Here is a 24335-nt window from a genome sequence, read left to right on the forward strand (position 1 = left end):
ATACGAACTATGAAATTCCCAACCTCGATTATGAAAAAAAAGTTTTCAAAAAATCACTTCCAATTCTTGGCACACAAAAAACATTATTTTAATTTAATTACATATGATGTAAGAATATCTAGGTTATGAATTATTGCAAAAGTTAAGGTTGGATAGTACAAATTTTATGGTTTAAAGAGTACAGAACGAGATACAAAAATTCTTTGCTGTTAAGCAAAAGCCCGTCCGCTAACTTGATAGTCGATAGTTGATAGTCAAAAACGACGAATTATGGAGCAAAATTGTCGTTTTTGACTGTCATTTATTGACTATCAAGTAAGCCGACTCCATCCCTGTTGTTCAATACCAGCAAAAACATCAAAAGATCTTTAATTTTTACTTTAGTTAGAAAAAAGATCATTTCCATAAGATTTCATTTTGAAAAATTTGCGTAAAAAAGTTCTATGTAACTTAAATCAATGTATTTTTTTGTTTGAAAAAATCAGTAAAAAGGTTCTATGTTGCAATTTGAATAACATAGAACCTTATTATATTAACACATGTATGTGAAATCATGAAAGTTGTATGTCGTTTTTACCTATGCCGTCGCCATTAATTTTTTTCTAATTTTTTTTTAAATTTTATCTAAAAGCCGTTGAAATTACGAAAATTTTGGTGTATAAAACTCATTTTTTGTATTTTGTATGAAATACACCCTTATAATTCTCAGCCAGCGATATGTAAGTAGGTACCTATGTATAAAGCAGACCCATAATAATAATAATTTAAAAAACAAGTTTTAACGTCGGACAGACTGGACAAAGAAAGAATGAGTGATAACTGAACAAACAGCTGATTGTATAAGGGTAAATTTTTAGAACAAAGGGAATAGGTACTTCTCTATGAACAATGATTTTTTTTTTTTAGTTTTATTTTCTTCTTACAAAGAATACTTGAAATGCCCTTGACAAATAAATTTGTAGATAAAAGTACCTCCCCGGATTTGGTTATATCTAGAAAAAAAAAATATTCATGGATAGTTAATAACACATTTAACCAGCTTTTGTGTCTGTAGTTTCAGAAATTTCCGTAGATATTTCTAGGAAAATAAATGCGATAATGTAGGTAGGAAATACTTTTTAAAAAATTTTGTTCAGTTTATCATAAAAATGCATTCAGCAAGATAATGACAACTAAAAAAAATATTTTGGACTAAAAGAAATTGTCTGTTAAATTTTGTATGTTAATAACTTAAAAATGACAAAGTTAAAATGACTAAATTATAACTATGTACGTATAGATCAAATATCATTTTGTTCGAGTCAGTTAGACCCTGTGGTTATAAAGTAAGGAAATAATCCTCATGGATTTTTTTTTGCGAAACTACAAAAAGATGTAGGTACAAAGAATTGTTTTGCAAGGGAAAGACCATTAGTCTATAATAGGTGTCTGTTTGGCTACTGAGTGGAGTTACAGGGTTGCATGAGCGGTAATAACTATGAAAAGCGCGTTTTAAGCTCCGTGAAGGACTTAATACTTTCGTTGAGACCGAATTTAGGCCTTCCTTTTGTCATCCTATTTCGAGATTTCGTCGAGATTTTTAGAATGATTGAACTCAAGTTACTTGGAAATGAAAAAAAAGCTCTTCTGTTTGGGAACAAGTACAAGTACTTGGCAACCCTACTTAAATGCTAAAAAAAAAACACTGATAGATATGTTTGATAGAGTTAAAATCTTAAGCCTCCATCAGATTTTCTTCCATCTAAAAGTGGCAAAATGTCTGAAAAATATGTGTATTAAGGGTTTGCAAACGTTTGAGTAGGGCTACCAATACTTGCACTCGATATTTTTTCGAAGATAGTGTCAGTTTAGCCTATTATTGTGTAAGTAATCATCCTTTTTTTTTGTCAAAAAAAAATTTTTTTGATGTGTTTTGTTTTTTTTTTTTTTTCATTTCACTAGGGTTACCATTTTTGTAACCTTACATTCCTTAAAATATTGTTTTTAATTTTTTCACTGTTTGGCGTTTTAAACATTTTTTTTTTCTGACCAAATTACATGACAAATTTCCCATTCTAAAATTGGCACCTCAAAAATAAACATTTTTGAGTTAAATAGAGTCAAATTCATTCCGAGAATTATCCCAGCACTGAAAAACTGGCTCTAAGACAGGGATGAAATGTGAGGTGTAGCTAAGCTTTAAGCGGAAAGATATATTTAAAGATGAGAAAAGCAGCTTTTTAAGCGTTGCTTTTGTGTTTGGGCGCAGTTGCTGAGCTGAATAATAATCTTGTTTTTTTTAAATTAATTTTCATTCTAATTCGTGAAATGCATAAATACAAATTTCATTGTTCGTCTACGTTTACCAAAAATAAACTAAGCGGAAGTTAAGTTAAAAAAGAGCACCGATAACCAACCGCAACAGTGAACTTTTTTTTATTTAACTATTCGGTTTGCAAAGCTGATGCGGCTTTCCTAGCAGGGAATAGATATTTGAATTAAATTTCATTTTTACTAGGGATAGCCCAATAAAATACCAAAGCTAGATGAATTATACTTTGAAATTGTTAGTGAAAATTTAAATTTTGAGTTCTTATAAAGTTTTGTCTAGAACTCCAGTCAGTTTTGTATCCAATTTTCGTTTTTTTTTTTTTTTTTGATGAAAACATAAAATACCTACACTTTTTTAAAACGATCACGATGCACAGTGGGACGAATGTATGGAAAAATCGGCATTTCTAATATCTTGTGTTTTAGTGACTGAAACTACGCAAAGTTGCATTAAGACGTCTATTTGCACCTAAATCTATTAATTAAACATGAAAAACAGATAAATGGAAACGTTTTAGCCAGGAAATTCATTTTTATTTAATTAAAAGAGTTGAGCAGCGAACTTTTTTTTTAGGATTTTCTTTTTATTATTATAATTTTTTCTTTTCTTTTAAATAATTTTAATTTATTTAAAATAAAACTAATAATAGTATAGATAATAAAACACTATAATTTGAATATTCAAACAAAAAAGAAAATAACAAAATGAAGAAACAAAACTTTTTATTCATTGTCGATTTCGGAGGTAAAACTTAAGTCGTCCGGGTTAAATTCTAGGGGAAAACTTAGATCTATATAATTTTTTGATGAATATTGGTATATATCTCGATCATAATTTGATATATGTGAACATTTTGACAACTGCTAAGAGTTTTTGCATTTTTATAGAATTTGATCCCATCATTTTTGATTGAAATGGTAAAATGTTATAAATAATATTGGTTTAAAGAGCATTTTTTTGTTTTAAATTGATGTTATCACTTACGCAGTCATGTATAGCTTTAGTTATATTCTTCTACTTTACTTTGAGGCAATAAAATTTAGTTACTTCCTGTATTTGAGCTTCTACATCTCCTGTTGAATCATCTAAGCCAAGAAGTTTTTGAATTTTCAAACAGAACCCATCAAATCGTCTGTTTTTGAACTATCCAGCCAAGTTTTTAATTTTTGGCCATTTTTGATATAAGGGGTCGAACCTAAAAAACGCGATTATAAGTACTTGGGGGCAAATTGGGGCAAGATTTTTTTCTTGATTCCTTTAGAGGACACTTTCCTAAGTATAAAACCATAAAAACCCCAGAGAGCCTTTTAGGTGTAAAAAAGAAAATCTTACTCAAAGTCAAAAAAAAATTTTTTTTTACCAACACTTGGAAAATCACTAATAAAAACAAAACTCAACAAAACAAAAAAATTTTTTTAGTTAAAAATTTATTTATATACCTTGATGAGTGTTATTATCCATTATTAAATTAATTTTTTACCGCACAAAAAATTTTGGGAGTAAGACAAATTACAACCTGATTTTTCACCACCAAAAAAAAATTAAACTAGACAATGTTTAGCACTCTATAACTTTTGCACTAATTGGACAACGCAAATAATTTTGATGCAGTTAGAACCTAAATATATTTGGGATGACATACCAATCACTCAAAAGTACCGCAATAATATTCGATTTTTTTATTTATTGCTATGGGTCGTCCCACTGTGCGATGGGACGAACATGCAAGAGCAAACGAACCTAAGGAAAGAATCTCAGTTGAATAAAAATAATCCATGACAATTTAAGTTGATGCAAATCGGACTGTATAAGCAATAATAATAATAAGGTTGATTACTCATCTATGAATCAACAATGTTCATGATTTAAGAAAAGCAAAATTCATCATTAACTGGAGTCATATAAAAGAAATTTTTTTGAACAAAGAAAAACTATAAAAAAATAATACAGAAAGAATTATTACTCATTGTCTCATTTTAATATTAAATTTACGAGTATATTCCAATCTTTTAACTCTAAGTTTGACAAAGAACTGTGTCATTGTAAGGAATTATTACTTCACATATCCATAACATTTTGAACCTAAAATCTTGAATAAAAAAGCCTTTTTTATACTTTTTTTTTAGAAATGTTCTTATTAAACTATTCTTTAAAAGAAGGGATAGTTTTTAAATATCTGATTTTCTTTCAAGTTGCTTCGAACTGATATTTTGATATCGTGAAACAAGCCCTAAAAGCAAAAGTTGCAATAAACAATAAAATAGAACAAAAGTCATAGATACATAATAATTTTAATGTGACAACGATTTATATTGCTACCTGAAGTAGAGTTTGAAGGGAAAGGGTGGTTAAGTAAACTAGATTTCACTATATTTTATGGCACGTGTCATATATTTTGTTACATTTTTACTTAATTATTTTTTCTCTTGAAAGATAAGATAAATACATTTGCTTATTGTAGTAAGAATATATTTAACTGATTTAATTTGCGATACTTAATACTTTTCTGAAATTCAAAATGTTCATTTCACTCCACATTAACAAGTCTCATTTATTGACTCAAGGTCAGGAACTTTTTTAATCATCAAATACTATCAACAACCACTCAAGAATCACAGTTTCCCAATCTGTGATGGCATCATTTTTCTCTAGAAAATCAACAATGCTACTGTAATTTTTTAAAGAAATCAATTTGTGTAACTTTAACCTACATTTTCAACATTAAAAAGTACAAATTCTTTGACCCCAATACGTGCACAAGTAGATATGACCCATTTTTATTTTTGTTGCGTGATGATAACAAATAAAATTAAGGTAGAGTATATGTATAGCAAAAAATGAGCTTCGGATTTAATCACAATCTTTTCTTTTTATCTAGTATACTTTACAAGTATACTAGATTTCTGAGTGATTTTTTTTTTTTCAGAAGTTTGTAACTTATCAATAAATTGAAGTGATAAGTTTACACCTTACGAACCTGATTGACATGCATTTTTTTTGTTTGTACTGCAAGAGTGTTACAAAATAAAATTAATTTTTTACAGAAATAATACTAAAGAAAATTCATTATAGAAGCCTAGCAATGAAATTACAAAAACTACCTAGAAATTAGGTAGTACTGAAAAAACCTCTTATAACTCCTTAAAAATATTGTAAATTATTTTTTATAAATAACGTCTGAAATTGGGTAGGGATATTTATATGATTTAAGCATGTTTTTATCACTGTATACTGGAAAATACTGCTTAATATAATCAAACAAAAAGTTTATTGATTCTATTCTTTTATTTGATAAATTAAATTGAAAAAAAAGTAACAAATAATGTGTTTGATCTTTATCATGGATAATAAATATACAATGAAACTTGAATGGAATATTTTTTAGTGACAATTTAGAAAACCAAATCTTATTTTAACTTCAAATAAATGAATAGACAGAATCGCCACTTTTCAAATAAATCAAACATGACGTTATTTCGTTTTCGAAGGACCAATTTTTTATAAAAATATCCGTTTTATACATGTCATAAATAGCTAAGTCATAAGTGTTGTATTCCGGCCGTACTTGAAGTAGTTACTGACAGCGTGGGCCACCTAAAACCGACTTCTCGATTTTAATACTTTTTTTTTGCATATATTGGAAGATTTCTATGTTTAAAATAATATTCCAAAGTATTTTTGAAAAATTTCAATTTTATTTTTAAAGTTATAAACAAATGAAATTTGTCAGGTCTTTTTGTTAAAATGGCTATATCTCAGTAATGAAATGATAAAAACAAATAAAACTTGGTTGTACACATATTACCAATTGTACACACAACAATTAACTTAAAAAAATTTAAAAAAAATTTGGAAGAATAAAATATGTTCTCATAGACACCGTAAATAGCCTCGAAAACAGCCAAAATTACGTTTTTTGCTTTTTATAACGGTAATATTTCAAAAACGAAGACCAATCAAATGTTTCTGACTTCGGATTCGAGTTCAGCACCCCAAAAACTACTAGAAAGTATATTTTGGTTCTTGTGGCAAAAAAAAAAAGTTCAATTTTGTTGACAAGTGCTATTAAAAAAAAATATGCGGCAAAGTTTAAACATGCATAACTTTTTTTCTTATGAATTGCACTAAAATTTTCTTTCAAATAATGAAAGCTTATAAAATTTCAAATCTAATATAAGAAAAATGGTTTTCCTACATACTCCAGAAGTTAGTAAAAAATTATTCTTTAAGTTTGCATTTGCCAATAAGAAGTGTTTTATTTTCTGTAAAGTTTTAAAAGTTTATTTTTAATTTTATTTTATATTAATTATTCTTCAATGTAATTTATTAACAACAAAAAACTAATAAATCCAAACCCCCTGATGAAGCCGGAAAAAACCGGAGAAACGTTGGGAAAAAGAATGAATTAGTTTTTTAATTGATTGCATTTTTTCATATCGATCATCAAGCCCAATTATAAATTATCAAAAGTTAAATATATATGATCAAAAACCAATATACAAAATGCAATTGTTTATGAAAAAATTTTAATTTTTTTAAGTTAATTGTTGTGTGTACAATTGGTAATATGTGTACCAAGTTTTATTTGTTTTTATCATTTCATTACTGAGATATAGCCATTTTAACAAAAAGACCTGAAAAATTTCATTTGTTTATAACTTTAATAGTGGAGTAACTAAAGCTCAAAAATTGGCAATATTAGGGAACCCGGCCGAAAAGCTTAGATTTTGATGATTTTTTTTTTCAAACGTCGGTAATTAAAAATACTTTAAAGTCTATAGATTAAAAATTGCCGGTGTTGCCGTTTTGATTTTTTAAATTTAATTGAAGATTTTTGTGAACAAAAACAAATTTTTATCAAAAACTTTTCTAAAATTTTATAAATTAATTGATGCCAAAAGATTGTCTAGGAAATTCAAGGAAAAAAAATATATAGGAGTGAGGGACAATCTCCCATAGTTCAAGCGATAGATTATTAATTATTTATTAATTATTAATTGACTTCAAACACAAAAAAAAATATTTGAACACAACGGCAACACCTACAATATTCAAATATACATTTTTTAAAAGCTAGAAGATTAGTCATATATGTAAAATTAAAATTAAGTTAATTGAATGAACGGCTTTTGAAAGAATGGTAATTGAACTCAGATTTTTGAAAAAAAAAAATTATTGAAACAATTTTAACATGTCGTTTTTTAAACTTGGTCGTAATATAAAATGCATTTATTTTCAAATTTTTTTGGCCGCATTTATTATGATTTCAAATTATAAAAGGAAATGTCAATATGTATTACGGTTTATGAAAAAAAATTAAAAAGTATTTCATTTTCGAAGAACTTTTTTTAATAAAAGTTTTGAAAAAAAATGTAACTTATTTTTTTTTTAAAGTTCAACGTCTAAACATAAAATTATTTTGTATTCATTTAATAACCCTTACTGTTGAAAGTTAAATAGCAAAAATTTAAAGTTCCTATTTACCACAGTCTTTGAGAAAATTAATTATTTCAATGCAAAAATTCAGTTTTAATAAAAAAAAACCATTGAAATTGAAGAAATTTTTCATTTTTTTTTTCAAAATTGTGATATATTTTACCTTTTTTGCTTCGAAATTCAACTGATAATATTTATGGCCAAAAATTTTTTTTAAATAAATTCATATTTTACTAGAAAAAGTTTGGAAAAAAGTCATTTTAAATTTTTCTAATAACATTTTTTTTTAAATTCTGAGTTTGAGGACCATTTTTTCAAAAAGTCTTGATTAAATTTAGTGGATTTAAATTTTAGAGATAAGAATGAGCTTCTGGCTTTTTAAAAATGTATTTTAAAATATTGTAGGTGTTGCCGTTGTTTTCAAAATATTTTTTTTGTGTTTGAGTTCTGAATGTTAGAAAATTGCATTTATCGCTTAAACGATGGAAAATTGTCCCTTACTGCCTTTCATATATTTTCCTTAAATTACCTAGAGAATCTTTTGCTACACAGAGAAAAATAGACCACATAAAATAGAACAAAAACAATAAGATTTCTCTATGGTTTTTATCCAAGAAGGAAACCTTATTAAAACAATCGGGTTTTCCTTATTGTTTTAAAATCTGCAAAAAAATAAAAAAAAACGATGACCAGGCTGGGAATCGAACTGGAGACTTCAAATCATTAGTCGCCCACCTTACCACCTGAACCAACCTGCAATGAAAATATTGATCGCGATTTTTGTTCTAGTGCTAAGTTGCAAAAAAAATCAACTTTTCAGTCAAATTTTAATAAGATTTTCTCTATAAAAATAATAAGAAATCTCCTTAAAAAAACCTTATTAATCGTTGATTTTAATAAGATTTCCTTATGAAATGTATGGAAGGTAAAACAATAGGGCAATCTGTTAGTTTTTAGCGGGTCATATTTTTCTCTGTGTATCATTTGTTTAATGAAATTTAAGCAAAAAATGGTTTTGTTAAAAAAAAAAATTAATTTTAATTTTAAAAAACAATACGGCAACACCGGCAATTTTTAATCTATAGACTTTAAAGAATTTTTAATTACCTACGTTTGAAAAAAAATCGTCAAAATCAGAGCTGTTCGGCCGGGTTCCCTAATAATTTGCTTTAGTTACTCTACTATAAACAAAATTGAAATTTTTATTTAAACATAAAAATCTTGCAATATATGCAAAAAATAGTATCAAAATCGAGAAGTCGGTTTTAGGTGGCCCACATGAGAAAATTTGACTCGGAATCATATTCTTTTAGTAAAATATACATAATTTAAAATATGCATAACTCTTAGGCAAATTTCTATTTTTTTTTTTTTTTGGTAAATTACTAACTTAGGGTCCAATGTTTTGTATATTTTCTTAAATTCGTGCTAACTTTTTACTCATAAAACTGATTGAATCTTTATATACCAGGGTGTCCCACAGTCACCGTCCCAAACAAAAACCATGGATTCCTGAGGTCATTTGAAGTCGAAAAACTTTCGTCCCGTTTTCGAGTTATTACGGTTTTTATGATTTTTGCTCTCCATTCCCTTAACTGGCTTTATCTTTGCCAAAATACGTCTGATTTTAAAGAAAGAAAGAATTTGTTACAGTTTAAGTTTGTTGCAAAATTTTTTTTTCCTGCGGACAACCGTTCTCCGCAATTTTGCATCAAACCCAATTCTCTTCGTTTTTTAAGTTGTTGTTTTTTTTTCACTTTCATATCACCTAGGCTCGGTGACTGTGGGACACCCTGTATACATAAGTACAAAATTCATTACACTGGTCGACAGAAAAACAAAAAAAAAGTCGGGAGCAAGAACTCTGTAAGGTGATTTTAATAAACTTGAGTGTGCTGAATTCAAATTAGTTTACAGATTTTTTCCATCACGTCTAATTTTTGAGCTCTGCTCATCACAATTTTAGCTATAAAGTCCCAAAAACTAATTTTAAATGAAATGTTTTTTGACATTTGACCTAAAAATACTATTTTTCCGTAATATTTTGCTATTTTTTCAACAGAATCAGGAGTCGAAAACTGAAATTTACTTCAAATATCTGCTTCAAAAACCATAAGTTACCTTAACCACCAAGATTTTGAGATATCATACCTTTCTATACCAAATATCTTTTAGAAAAAAATAATTTTGAAAATAAAAATAAACGTATTTAACACGATAAAATATGGCTTTTGAATATTGCATGTGTAGTTTTGTGAAAAAAAATTGAACGGCGATGAAATTCAACGCCAAAAGTACCACAAAAACGAGTTTTTGACCTATTAATATTTAAATATTTTGAAAACTTGACGTATCAGTGAAGTTTTGACTTCAGATTCGGAATCAGCACAGAAAAGTCCTTTAGAAAAGTATGGTTAGGTTCAAGCTCCATTTTCGTTGCCGACCAGTGTTATCAGGTAGTTTAAACTGCGAAATAGAGGTTCGCTAATAAAATAATAAATTTCTTTTTTTTTTTTTAACTTTAAAAGCCATAATTTTTGCTTCTTTTTAAGGGTATAGTTTATATGGAAACATTCATAAGTACCTACCTACCCATCGCATACATAAAGCAGAAACGAACATTTTTAAATAACCTTCAAAAACTATTTTTTTCGAATACCCATAGAATTCTATAGTTTCTACAACCTAAACCTTTTTTGTATTTAATTCCAAAAAAAAAAAACACTTTTCAAACAACAACTATTTTAAGCCATAGATAGAAGGTATATGACTGCACTATCTACTGTTTGTGTATCTTCATTTCTGTCTCTTTAGAATTAGGTATTTGCAATTCTACAAGCATATTGTTGGTATATTGATTTTCACAACACAACAAATAACAACATGTTTTATCAAGTCGTCAAAGTCGAACCTTTTTTTCAAAAAACCAGAAACTATTATCAAAGCATAATGTATACAGAAATACAGCAAACGAATATAAAAAAAAAAAAAAAATCTGAAATTTCTTCGTCTCTCTTCCGTTTTCCCCATCTTCTTCTAACGATACCCATTTTTGTTTTGAAAACAAACTGTTTTTATTTTTTTTTATTCTGTCTGTGTGTCAAGTTAATTCAAAAATAAACAAAACTTTTCATAACATGTTTGAACATTTTTTTTTTTCAAAAAAAAAAAAAATAAAAATGTTTTTTTTTTCTCCACCACAAAATCCACTACTTTATACGAAAAAGAAGAAATGATTAAAGAAGAGCAAAAGAATAATAATAAAAAGAGAAAATAATGGCAACGAAATGGAATGAGTGAGCAATATCAAATTTGTACAAAATACCTACAAAGTAAAAACAACGACAAAGTGTATCTTGTAGTTCCGTTTCTTTTTTGCTATCCTGTCCTGATTCTCCACAGCTGTTTGGAGTTTTTATTTTTATTATTTCTTCTAAGTTAGGTATAATATTCATTTTTTCCGTCTCACATGAGTGTTTAGTTTAGTGTGCTTTATCTGTATTTTTTTTTTTGTTTAGAACTTTTGTACGTATCTACTTTATTCTATGTACTTGGATAGTTTTGTCCCTTTTCAAACAAAATGTAATAAATGTTAAATAAAAGTAGGTATAACGACGAGTTACAAAGTAGTAGGTAGAAGTTATAAAAGGAAACAAACAATAGAAAAAAATTAGATAACGTCTAATGTTTAACAACAACAGCTGTTGTAGTTAACAAATCCACTGCTTTGTAATGAGTTTTTATTTAAATTATGATTATGAAACTTACAAATCTTTAAAGAACAAAGGAACAACGTTGTAGATTCTTATTTATTTTTAAATGTAATTGTGATTTTTCAGACTTTTCTATTGGAAGTTCAAAATTTATTCCGTAATATACAAAACTTTGGAATGTAAAAATTCATTTCAAACTTATTTAGAAAAAATCTTTCTTTTGCTTGACTTTTCGTGGTAATGACTTGCTAAATTCTTTACTTGTTATAATTAAAACTTATACTTTAATGTTATATTATTTATCTTTGATGTAAATTTAATTTGATACTGTTGAATAAATTGGACTTTAAACGTTAATATAAAAAATAAAAAATATTACGTATACACCACAGTGACCGAAAAATTCAAAAGAATTTGTGTGCTTGTTATGTCTCGAAAAATACCAAATTAAGATTAGATTTCGTGTATTAAGACTAACTGTTATTTTATTATAGCCAATCTACAATCAAGTATTCGTGATACTTATTTGTCTGGCACAATAGACATTAGACACATCTTTTTTGTATGTATACAAAAATATATAGTTTATTTTTTTTTAAATGAGATAAAAGTCGGATTTTAATCTAGTTCGAGGGAATTTCCACTTATGGAGAGTTATGGACGATCTTTTAGCGTTTTTATTTTTAAACAAAATGAAGATTTCATTAAAAAGCATTGGATATTTTTTGTAGAAAATATCGATTGTGATTATTTGTTAAAGTACAACGCTTTGCACTCTATGTATTACTACAATCGAAATATTTTTTTCATTTCGACATACATTTTTCTATGCACCTAAATTAAGCAAATTTTATGATTAGATTTGTTTAATTTTGTACTATATATCTAATATTAGAAGTAGTTAAAAAGATTAATAATGTTTATATTGTTTTATTAAACTGAAATTATATTTTTTTATGATATTTTTGAATGAATTCACATTAATTTTTATAGAGAGATAATTAAAAATCGATAACACTTATGTGTATATGAAGAAGAACAGGAAATTCATTAACTTACGAACATTTCAATATTGCGTTGATGTATGTATATTTACCTGAAAGAAAAAATATTTAAAAAAATTAATTAAAAATTCAATTACAATTTGATTGATATTATTTAAAAAATTTAAAGCAATATAAGTAAGGATGTAACAACACAATAACAACTTGCATTGCAAACAGTGTTATTTTAAAGTTGAGTGCCACTTTTGAATAGAACTTAAAAATATTTTTGTATTAACATAATGTCCTTCAAGTCCTTTATTTCAAAATATAGTATAGTCTTCGACTAACTTCTCTCACGGTCGGTTGATTAAATCTTCACCATGTCTAAAGTTTGCGCTAAGTGCGACCAAAGTATAAAACGATCCAAAGAAGTTAAATACGTACAATGCGAATATTTCTGCGGTCGTTTTTTTCATAAAAATTGTGTCGATATAAGTGACAACGATTTTGGTATAATTGCCGAAAAAAGATTATTCTGGAAATGTAATTCTTGTCAAAGTATTAATCTTTCCCAGTTTATTAACAGTTTTAATGACCTTTCCGAGAGTTTAAATGATCTCAAAAGAGAGTTCTCTTCCTTCAAAGTGTCTCAGTTGAATTCCCCACCCCGCAAATTAGCGAAAAAAATCATGTCTGACTCTTCACCAAGTCAAATCGACAATAGCAATGATTTAAATCGCGAAAATAGTGATATGCCTGGTGTCAATAACAATTTAACTGAAAATTCAGAAATGGAATTTATCTCAATCAATGACCCTTCATTAAATAATAATAATCCCGGACCCTCAAATAAAATGATTCTAAAACCGCCGAGTTTGTTGTTGTGAGTAAAAAAAAAAACCCCCCAAAAAAGAAAAGAGAAATGAAAGTTATTGGCACCGATACGTCAACAGATTTAAGTGCTATACCAAAAATAAAATGGCTTCATCTATCTCGTTTTGCTAACACAACTACTCCCGATGACATTGTTAAATTCATATCTTCAAAAACAAACATTCCTACAGATTCATTTAAATGTTTTATGTTAGTAAAAAAGGATGCAAATGTTTCTGAACTTAAATTCGTTACATTTAAATTGAGTGTGTCACATGAACATTTATCAACAGTCATGGACTCTTCGCTCTGGCCCATTCATGTTCAAGTTAAATATTTTTTAACTCTGGACAGGAAAGAGAAAACGCAAACCATACAACCCGAGCCTCCGAGTCTCTTACATCAGCCATAATTTGCCAAACACCAACTTCACCATCGTCGGCATCATTATCACCTTCATTATCTTCCTCATCATCGCTATCTCCCATCACACCATTCTTAAGATCGACTCTTTCTGCTTCATACACACCTTCAACACCACCGCTATTATCATCGCCGCCGCCACCGCCATCGCCACCGTCTCAGCCATCACCACCACCGTCACCATCGTCATCGTCATCAACAGAAACTTCCCAATGCAACAATGCATTACTCTTAACTAATGCTTCTGCTTCTCATTTGCCTTCTCATTCTGATTCATATAATTTCCTTGGTTATTATCAAAACATTGGTGGAATGCGCACAAAAATGCAACAATTGCTGCTATCGTCATCATCTGAGCAATTTGATTTCTTTGCTTTTACCGAGACATGGCTAACCAAGAATCACAACAATGCAGAGATGTTTAATAGTCATCAATACTCTGTGTTTCGTAAAGACAGATGTTCTGTATCCACTGGACTAGAAAGAGGAGGAGGGGTGCTGCTTGCTGTGCGCTCTTTATATGCCTGTACCGAATTAGCATTGCCAACATCAAATAATTCATCTTTTGACATTGATCAAATTATTATCAAGGTATCATTAAATTGTAAAAAAGATATTTTTCTAATAGTAAGTTATATTCCGCCAAAGAGCCATATAGATTTGTATAAAGAACATATAAATAACTGTATTTATTATATTTCTAAGCTTAATAATAATCAGCATGTCATTTTAGTAGGTGATTTTAACTTGCCGAATTTAAATTGGGTATTTGACTCTGATGAAGGTTTTCTAGTTCCTTTTAATGTAAATAATGAGTGTGATTCTTTATTTATTGATTCGCTTTTAACTGTTAATTTGATTCAAATGAACAATTGTAAAAATAGTTTAAATAGAACACTCGATTTATTGTTTGCAGATAAAGACTTAAATTTGTTCGTAAATAATTCTATTTTTCCAATATTTCCAAACACTTTACATCACATTGCTTTGATTTTTGAATTTAAAATACTAAACTTTTTCAAACCAAAAATGCCTTTTCAATATAGATATAATTTTTCCAAAGCTAATTTCAGTAACATTGCGAGTTATATAAATAATAATCTAGCACTGCCTTCAACTTTTATTCAATCTTGTGAATTATCAAATTTTTACAACAATTTTCTTAGTTCTCTTAAGACGGCTATCGATCTATTCGTTCCTAAAACTAAATTGAAAAATGCTTCTAAGCCTCCTTGGTATAACGGTCGATTAATTAATTTAAATAATAAAAAGAATAAAGCATACAAATGTTTACGAAAGTGTTCTTCTGATGCCAATTTGCGCAGTATTTATGATGAATTAGAAAAGAATTTCAATGTTCTAAATAAATTTTTATATAAAAACTATATTTACTCTATGGAATCCAAGTTAAAAGTCAATAGTAAATGTTTTTGGAGTTTCATTAAAAATAAAAAAAAATCAAATGGATTCCCTAAAAGTATGCAATATTTAGGTTCGACTTTAACAAGTCTACCATCAATTTGCGATGCCTTTGCTAAGTTTTTTAAGTCAAATTATATCGATTCTAGTAATGTCACAAACACCTCTTTCTGCCAGTCCCTAAATAGTCTAATCATAGGTAATTTAAGTGTTACCATATCGGATGTGGAATTAGCTCTATGTGGTCTAACTGAAGACATTAATTCTGGTCCGGATGAAATTCCACCTATTGTTTTGAAAAAATGTTCCGTCGCTCTATCTAGAGTTTTGTGTTTTGTCTTTAATAGTTCGTTAAAGTATGGTGTATTTTTGCCAGAATGGAAAACGTCCTTCGTTACTCCTATTCACAAATGTGGTCCAAAACAGGAAATCACAAACTACAGACCCATAAGTAAATTGTCCTCAATTCCTAAATTATTTGAGAAAATTGTTTGCGATAAATTGAATTTTATATTGAAAGAAACCATATCCCCGTACCAACACGGCTTTGTATCCGGTAGATCAACTTCCACTAACCTAACCATTTTCACGAATTGTATTCTCAATTCATTAGAAAAGGGTTACCAAGTGGACGTTATCTACACCGATTTTGCAAAGGCGTTTGATAGGGTGCATCATAAAATTTTATTGCAAAAATTAGAGAACATAGGTTTTCATTCCAACATGCTTCAATGGCTGACAGCTTATCTTACAGGACGCAGCCAGATGGTTTCAATTGATTCGATTACCTCTCATCCCTTTTCTGTAACTTCCGGCGTTCCACAAGGGAGTCATTTAGGTCCAATGCTGTTCCTTATTTTTATAAATGACCTTCCTGATGTCCTTACTAACTCAACGTGTCTTATGTTTGCGGACGATTTAAAATTTTTTAGACGTGTAAAAAATTTAACAGACTGTACGCTTCTCCAAAACGATGTTAAAAATCTTATCAACTGGTGCAATATAAACCAATTAGCCCTAAACATATCCAAATGTCAATGTTTTTCGTTTACTCGTCGTTTGTTACCTATCGTTTACGATTACAATATGCATAATCATGTCCTTGAAAGAGTTTCTATTAAAAAAGACCTTGGAGTAATTTTTGATTACAAGCTAAACTTTGTACATCACACAGAATACATGGTGAACAAAGCCAACTCTATGTTGGGTTTTATTTTTCGTAATTCGTTTGGTCTTAGGGACCCATACACTCTAAAAGCCCTTTATGTTTCGTATGTTAGATCGGTCCTGGAATATTGCTGCGTAGTGTGGAATCCTCATTACAATGTTCATATTACAAGAATAGAAAATATCCAAAAAAAATTTACAAGATTTGTAGTACACAAACTAGGCTGGAACATTGAAATGCCTTCGTATAACGTTAGATGTCAGCTTATTGGTATACAGACATTAGAAAACCGCCGTAAGATGTTTGCTATAAATTTTGTCAGTGATATTTTATCATATCATATTGATTGTCCTTATTTGTTATCGCTGATAGATCTTTACGCTCCTTCTAGAGAACTAAGAATTCGAACCTTATTCCGCGAAAACGTTCATAGAGTAAATTATGCGTTTAATGAACCTATGACTCGCAGTGTTAGGGAGATTAATAATGTGTCAAATAATATAGATTTTAATTTCCATTTGAGTAGAAACTCATTCAAAAATATGTTAAATTTGTATTTTTTAACTAATTAAATAATGTAAATATATAATTTTATTTTTTTGGGTAGCTTTAATTTTATAATGATTCTATGTATAATTTTAAAAATTTCGTTAGTCTATTTGAGATTGTAAACTCTAATTGATATTAAATAAATAAATAAATAAATAAATAAATAGATTTGTTTCACTAATTTACCTAAAAACTTGCAAATAGTTTTCATTTGTTTTTTTTTTTTTATAAAGATGAACGATAAAAAAAGTCTATAAACAAATATTGAGTAGAAGCGTGTTTTTATAAGTCAATACGATTACCCTATTGTACAGGTACACCGAAAAAAAAAACCAATATCAATTTAACATTTTTTAAATATCAAATTAACATTTTTTAAATATCAGCCAAAAAATGCTTTATAAAATGTGTTTTATGATATTTAAAATGTTAAAACAACATTTTTATTATCAGGATGATATTTAAATGTCACATTTTGGAGATATTTTTTGATATTTTATTATCATTTTTTCATATCAATTTCTCATTCCAAATTATTGAAAAATATTAAATAAAAAATTCTTAATGTGCACTAATTTAAAGGCGCTTTGTGTTTTTTCGAAGTAAAATGTATGATTTACTGAGAAAATTTGATCGGCACTAAGATTTTACTTCACATAGTTTGGGAGAAAATAACAAAACAATTATACCACCTATAATAGAAAAAATAATATCACCATTATTTTGTAAAGAATATTCTCTTTCTGTAATGTTTTGAAAAAAGAAAGAAAATTCTTAAAATAATAAAAATAATAAAAATGAAAACGAAAGAAATAGGTTTCATTATAATAAACTAAAACGTAAAATCTAGTCAACATTGATATTTTAATTGTCAAAGTGAAATTTTCACTATCCACTTAAACTTAAAAAAATGTCAAAATGATATTTTAATTGTCAAAGTGAAATTTTCATTATCCCACCTGAAATTAAAAAATGTCAAAAAATAAAATATTAAAATTGATATTTTAATTGTTGGACGACTTTTGTCACTGAAAAATGTTAATTTGATAGCTGTTATTATCAAATTTTTTTTTGGTGTAAGGACAAAAAAAAGTCTATAAAAAAAAGTTGGGTGGAAGGGTGTTTTTTCGCGGACAAGAGGGAGGAGGTGAAGGTCAAAAATATACCTACTGAAAAATATTGTTAGTCGAATATCATCATATGACACATGTTTTCAAGGTATTTTTTGATGCTGAATCTAATGACATAAAAATAAAGTCAATACGATTGCTCTACGAAAAGTTATTGCCGATTAAAAACAAGAATGCTTGTTTTTTTGACTTCAACGGGTAAAATATAAACAAAATCCATGTAAAAAACGTGCTACACTGATGAAATTCGGGATGAAGGTTTTAGATAAAGCAGGAACAAAGGATTCATAAAGTTCTTAAAATTATTTTTGGTGAAAGGGTGTTTTTTGATAGGTTAAGTTGTGTGTGAGAAAGGTATCATAACAGCTAACTTAAATTTTGTTAATTTTTAAAACTTGGTGAAAAAGTTTTGGTTGGTATAAGAATTAAGAATCTATAAAAAGTACAAAATTATTTTGAGTGAAAATGTGTTTTATTTTAAAAAATAATGAAATTCGGAATTAGTACCACAAAAACTGGGAAAAAATTGTTACACCAATGAAAATTGGTAAAAATGTTTCATTTGTAACAGAAACCAAGAACCCAAAAAGTCTACACAAATATTTTAGGTTAAAGGGTGTTTTTTTGTTTTGGGAAAATAGGGAAAATCCGCGATAAGTCCAATAAAATCAATGGTATAAAAGGTACCCTCACGAAATTCAATAAATATGTTCTCTTTCTCTATACATTTTTTTTATGTGAAAGGGTGTTTTTTTTAGGTGTAGAGAAAATATGAGTATATTTGGAAAAGTGTGCAATACTAGAGTAGTACTAGTGGTACCCTATTGAAATTCAGGAATTATGTTACTTTTGAGATAAGAAACAAGAATCTAAAGTGTCTATAAAAATTTCACGGTTAAAAGGGTGTTTTTTGAGTGAAAACAAAAATGATGGATCACCCAAATGAAATTTGATGAAAACGTTGAATTTGGGATAGAAAGCAAGAATAAAGAGTTTTTATAAAAAAAAAATTATGTGAAAGGGTGTTTTTTTCGAAGAGACAGTAAAATTTGTAATTGGTCCAAAAAGCCAAGTTTCATGAGGGTAACAATTTTTTTTTATTTCTTGCTTTTATGTACTATTTTACCTGTACTACTAAGAAAAGTTATTTTGACGATTTTAAACAGAAAAATTAAACCGAAACCCATGTGGAAACCATGATGTTTCACTGAAAGCATTAACAAACAACTCATAAAGTCCCTAAAGATATTTTTTTCTCGAAAGGTGTTTTTTGGGTTGTGTTATGTTATTTATACCGTGGATAATTTAACATAAATATTGTTAATTAAAAAATATTTTTTTTATGATTTATCTATTTATTTTCCTTGTAAAAAAATTCAATTTAGAAATTGTACCAAAAAAAAAAAAAAATGGCGAAAATGGCGAAAATGGTACCCTAATAAAAATTGAAAAAAAGAAGAAGATAACAATCTATACAAATATTTAAGGCGAAAAGATTTTTGTTAGGAAATATGCAAAATCATTGTTAACCCTTTCGGACCCAGCGTTACTCTCATGTAACATATATTTAAAAATTCGTAAAAAAAATATTCCATTAAATAATTTTTTAGGTTTCAATGGCTTAATTGAAAGATAATAATGCCTAGTTACTGGATTAGTACAAAAAGTAAGTCAAATATCATACCTTTAATTTTTTTTTATCGAAGGGACTGAAATTCACATTTGTTTTTTTTTTTGCAAAATATTTTTTTTTTTTCTATATATATGGTCATAATTTTGAAAAAAGATATAAAAAATGTTAATCCAGAAAGTGTTTTGGTTTTTGGCTAAGAAGAAGTAGCATACATTATTGTTCTATGAAAAGTTATTTCCTCAGTTGTCCGACTTTTTTTGGTGGTCATAGGCAGTGTATGTTAACACATTAGTTTTGCTATTTTTTATTTTGGAAAATAACTTTTTTGCTTTTCATATTTCTTAGTTGTGATGTTTTTGACACCATTATACTGAAAAAAAAAACATTTTTTAATATTGATTTTCATAGCTTGGATTCGAAAGGGTTACCTAAGTCCCATAAAAAATGTATGATATGAATTGGGCACAGTGGGTCCAAATAGACTTGGGCGTCTCAAAAATGTGTTACTAATTTGTTTCTTGAAATATTAAAGACAAATTTGTAAAAAAATATACCTACTTTACGCTAACATGAAAAGAAGCATACATTTTACTAAATTAACCCTCTGTCGGCACACGGGTGCGAATTTGGCAGGACAAAAATGAAAAGTGGTCACAGAAAAGTGTCGTTATAAGGGTGAAAATACATTTTTGTGAATACAATATTCGAATTCCTCGGAAAATTCTACATATATTTCATATATGATTCTCCATAAAATAGTGAGACAGAAAAAAGTTCTAGCGCCATGAAAAAGTATAAACCAAATTCGCAAAAAAGAGGTGTGCCTACAGAGGGTTAAGTATCAAGCAGAAAATTTAAACCCAATAAAAATTTAGAAGAAAAAGCCAGCTTAATCTATTTTGAAAAGAGTGCCGTCAGTCTCCAACATCAGATCTTAGCTTTTCTTCCACATATTTTATATTTTGCCTGTAGGTATATTTGCCACCCAAAGACCCAAAGAAATCTGCCGTCACGTACAGACAAATCTAAATTATTACTGTTCATATTCTCAGATTGTCTCGTTGGAAGTAATTCCTAAAAATTGAGTTTGTTGAAAGCATCGTTTACCTTCGATGAACACAAATGCAATTGAACTTGAAAAACAAAGAAACGTTACGTCAACAAAGAAAAAGGTTGGACGTAACTTCTCTTTGCTATTGAAATGAAATGTGCAAAATCAAATTTTAAGTTGGTAACAACCATATCATGTCATTGCCGTAACAAATCGGTCATTACCATGTTAGCGAAACATTTCATTAAGTCATTACGTGTCAAATTTTAGAATAACTGCTGATTAACGACTGACGACATACAAACACAAAAATTCAAACACAACAAATAAGAGTATTGAATGAAAAAAAGTAAAATTTTATTAGAATAACCGATTAAAATACTTTATTATGAACTTAAAACAGTTAAACCATTAACTTATCGCATCTAATTATCTTATTTTCGATTAAAATTTATTTCATAAGCAAAAAGTTCAAAAATAAAACAAAAATTCTATTTTTGAATATAATCAAGCCATGTGTTTGTTTGTTCTATGTGTTGTATCATGTGTGTAAAAAACAAAAAAGATAAAATTGTAAACTAAAATTTAGTCGCAATGCTGAGGTTTTTTACTCTCTTTCTATCTCTCTTTTTCTCTCTGTCTTTCTTTAGGTCGATTGCCTCGCTGCTATGATGTAGTGGCAAACTGGCAAAAGTAAACATTCAGCTAAACACACTTACATACAGAAAAAAAAGTACATTGATCCGGTCACCGTATATGTAGATACAAAATAAAATCAACAAGGTCTCGAAAAGGAAAGGCAAAAACAAACTAGTTTTTTTTCGTATGTTTTTTTTCTCGAGTAATTCTGCCTGCTGGACTGATAAGACTGATCCCCGCAAAACATCGCCCGCCGCACAGTGGGAAAAAAGTGGAAAAAACTCATTCGTGTGAAAGCTGGATTTTTGTATATGTTGGAAGTTTTGCTTACAGTAATTATGTTGTAGAATCAGGATGTGAAAGCATTTCTTTCAAAAAAAATTTCTAGATTTTTCAAATGGTATAAAATCAGTTAAATTTTGACTTTTCAAAAAATTTTTGTAGATATATTAAAAATAAACAATTTAACAATAACAGTTACAAGTTTAGCGGAAAAAAAAAATTTTTCGATTTTTTATTTTAAGAATACTTATAATTTTCCGGAATTTTGAGTTCAAAAATTGTTTTAACTACTTCCTCTGTTTGCCTCTGTGGGCGGACTCATATCATATGGTAGTGTTGAGTCTCAGCAACATTTGGCACCAAAAATTTCATCCTAGTTTGTCGTAATAAACTTTTTAGAGCAATTTGAAGCTAAGCAAATGTGAAAAACGTATTTTCTAAAAAAGCAGATTATAATAAAAAATGGAAAGATTTTTTTAAAAATCATATGTTTTAATATGTATTTTGATCCGATGAATTCAAATCTGACGTTAGTTTGAAAATACCTACATATTAAAAAAAAATCGAAAAATACATACAAAATGGACAGTTTTCAACGTTTTGTGCAATTTATTCAAAATTTTATGGGGTTTACTAATATTAGATTCACAACCGTTTCCTGAATCAAAACTTAAATATTTATGTTCTAAATAAATTCTTATGTGGTAGAGAGGAAAGAGTAGAGAATAGGAGCTTATGTTCAACTTAAATTATTTAAGTTTCGTTTCAGCAAATGGCCCTCAGAGCACAAAAAAACTAAAATAAAGATATGACTAAAATTAAAACCTAGAAATTGTTTCTTAAATTTCTTCCTAAGTCTTAAACAATAATTAAGCTTGCAAGAAAATATTATTTTGGTTTCCTTGCTTTTAATAATCTTGCCTGAAAATTTCATTAAAATCGGTTCAGTGGTTAAGGTTTAATTGAGTTTTTTCCAGTTCCCCATACAACGTGAATAACGGTTTATATTAGAACTATTTTCCTTCTTTCAAGACCTGTTTAAATCTTTTGGTTATCTTTTTTATTTCCCGAGATATCTTAAAATGTAGTAAGTGGGTTCGGATTCATATGTATATCATAAAGGAGATAATGACGGTATAATTTATATGGTAGATATATCATGCCAAACAACTCAAGATATCTCAGGCAGTAAAAAAGATATCGAAAAGATTTAAACAGGTCTTGAAAGAAGGAAATCAGTTATTATATAAACCTTTACTAAATATGTTCAGATAATTTTACTTATATAAAAGAACAAGGTAAGAAATAGTCAAGAAATAACTTTTTTTGCATTTTCTAACGGTAATATTTCAAAAACAGGAGCTGATTAATTTTTGATGGCTTCGGATTCGAGTTCAAAACATCGAAAACCTTCAGAAAAGCATGTTTTGGTTACTGTAAGTCACGTTGTCTTCGTTAAATTTCATACAAAAGTACTAGTTTTCGACTTTTTTCAACTTAAATAGCCATTTTTCACTTTAGTAGGCGGGGCAGTGGGCGGAAATTACTGGTGTTGATTTATCTTCTTATTTCCTATTATTCCTAAAAATTTCATTAAAAACGGTCCAGTAGTTTAGATTTTACGGAGTTTTTTCCACACTCCCATATAAGGTTCCCCACTGTGCGCCGATCAGTCAATAATTCGAAAAATCCATAAAACTTTTGTTGTAGTTCAGAGAGAATATGCTATATACCTACAAACTGCCTGCCTACCTTTACCCGACCGACCTTGTATTGATAACCTGAATAAAAAAAAAAATCAAAGATAAAACAAAACATGAAAGAAGGGAAAACAAAAATACAAAACCAAGCGCAGCACAGCACTGGCACAAAATACAAACAAAAAAGGAAAACTGAAAGCAGGCCAAGCCAGGACAAAACGACAAACCCCAAAAGGAAGAGAGATAAAGACTGAATTTCAACAAAAATAAAACTAAAAATAAGAAAAACAATGTTGAGTGGCTGGATCGTGCTATGTAGATTGCCTCTCTGCTTTTTGCTTGCCTGCCACAATGTCTATGCAAGATGAATCCCTGAAAACGAATTTCAACAAAAACCTTTAATTAACCATTCTCAACGCAATCGTGTGGTATAACATTTTTCTTGCATTTTACACGAGCCAACTGAACTTTAGCGGTATTTTCAAATTTTCTACTGCGCAGCATAAATCATCAATTTTATTGGCAATTGGCTAGGTTATTTCATTTTAAACTCGAAAAAAAAAGAAAAACCTTCAAACACAAAAAATACCACCAACAAAAATCGTGATAAACATGTTTAAATTCAGTTTCTTTTATTTGAATTCAATAATAACTTTTGAGTTTGTTTTGAATATTTGATAGAAAAAAATATATTCAAACAAACAATAAAAAAAAAAAACAACAAACAAAGAAAAAAAACTGCGCAGTTTAGAATAAACGTTGGAATGTATTACGCCTCCGTTATGTTTGAACATAAATCACTATCTCTGCGTTTCTGCTGTTGTTGATCGCCCTCAAGCGCAAAACGTAGCAAATGAAAATTTCAAAACAACTTCAACACACAACACACAAAACTCAATCGCACATAACAGCTGAATTAATTATGCCAAATGAAAGAAAAAAAAAATACTTTTGGGCACACATAATATTACACAGATACTCAAAAAAAAGCATCTTCACTCAATTAACTTTTATGGCATTTT

Source organism: Episyrphus balteatus, chromosome 1 (assembly GCF_945859705.1).
Source record: "Episyrphus balteatus chromosome 1, idEpiBalt1.1, whole genome shotgun sequence".
Taxonomy (NCBI): Eukaryota; Metazoa; Arthropoda; class Insecta; order Diptera; family Syrphidae; genus Episyrphus; species Episyrphus balteatus.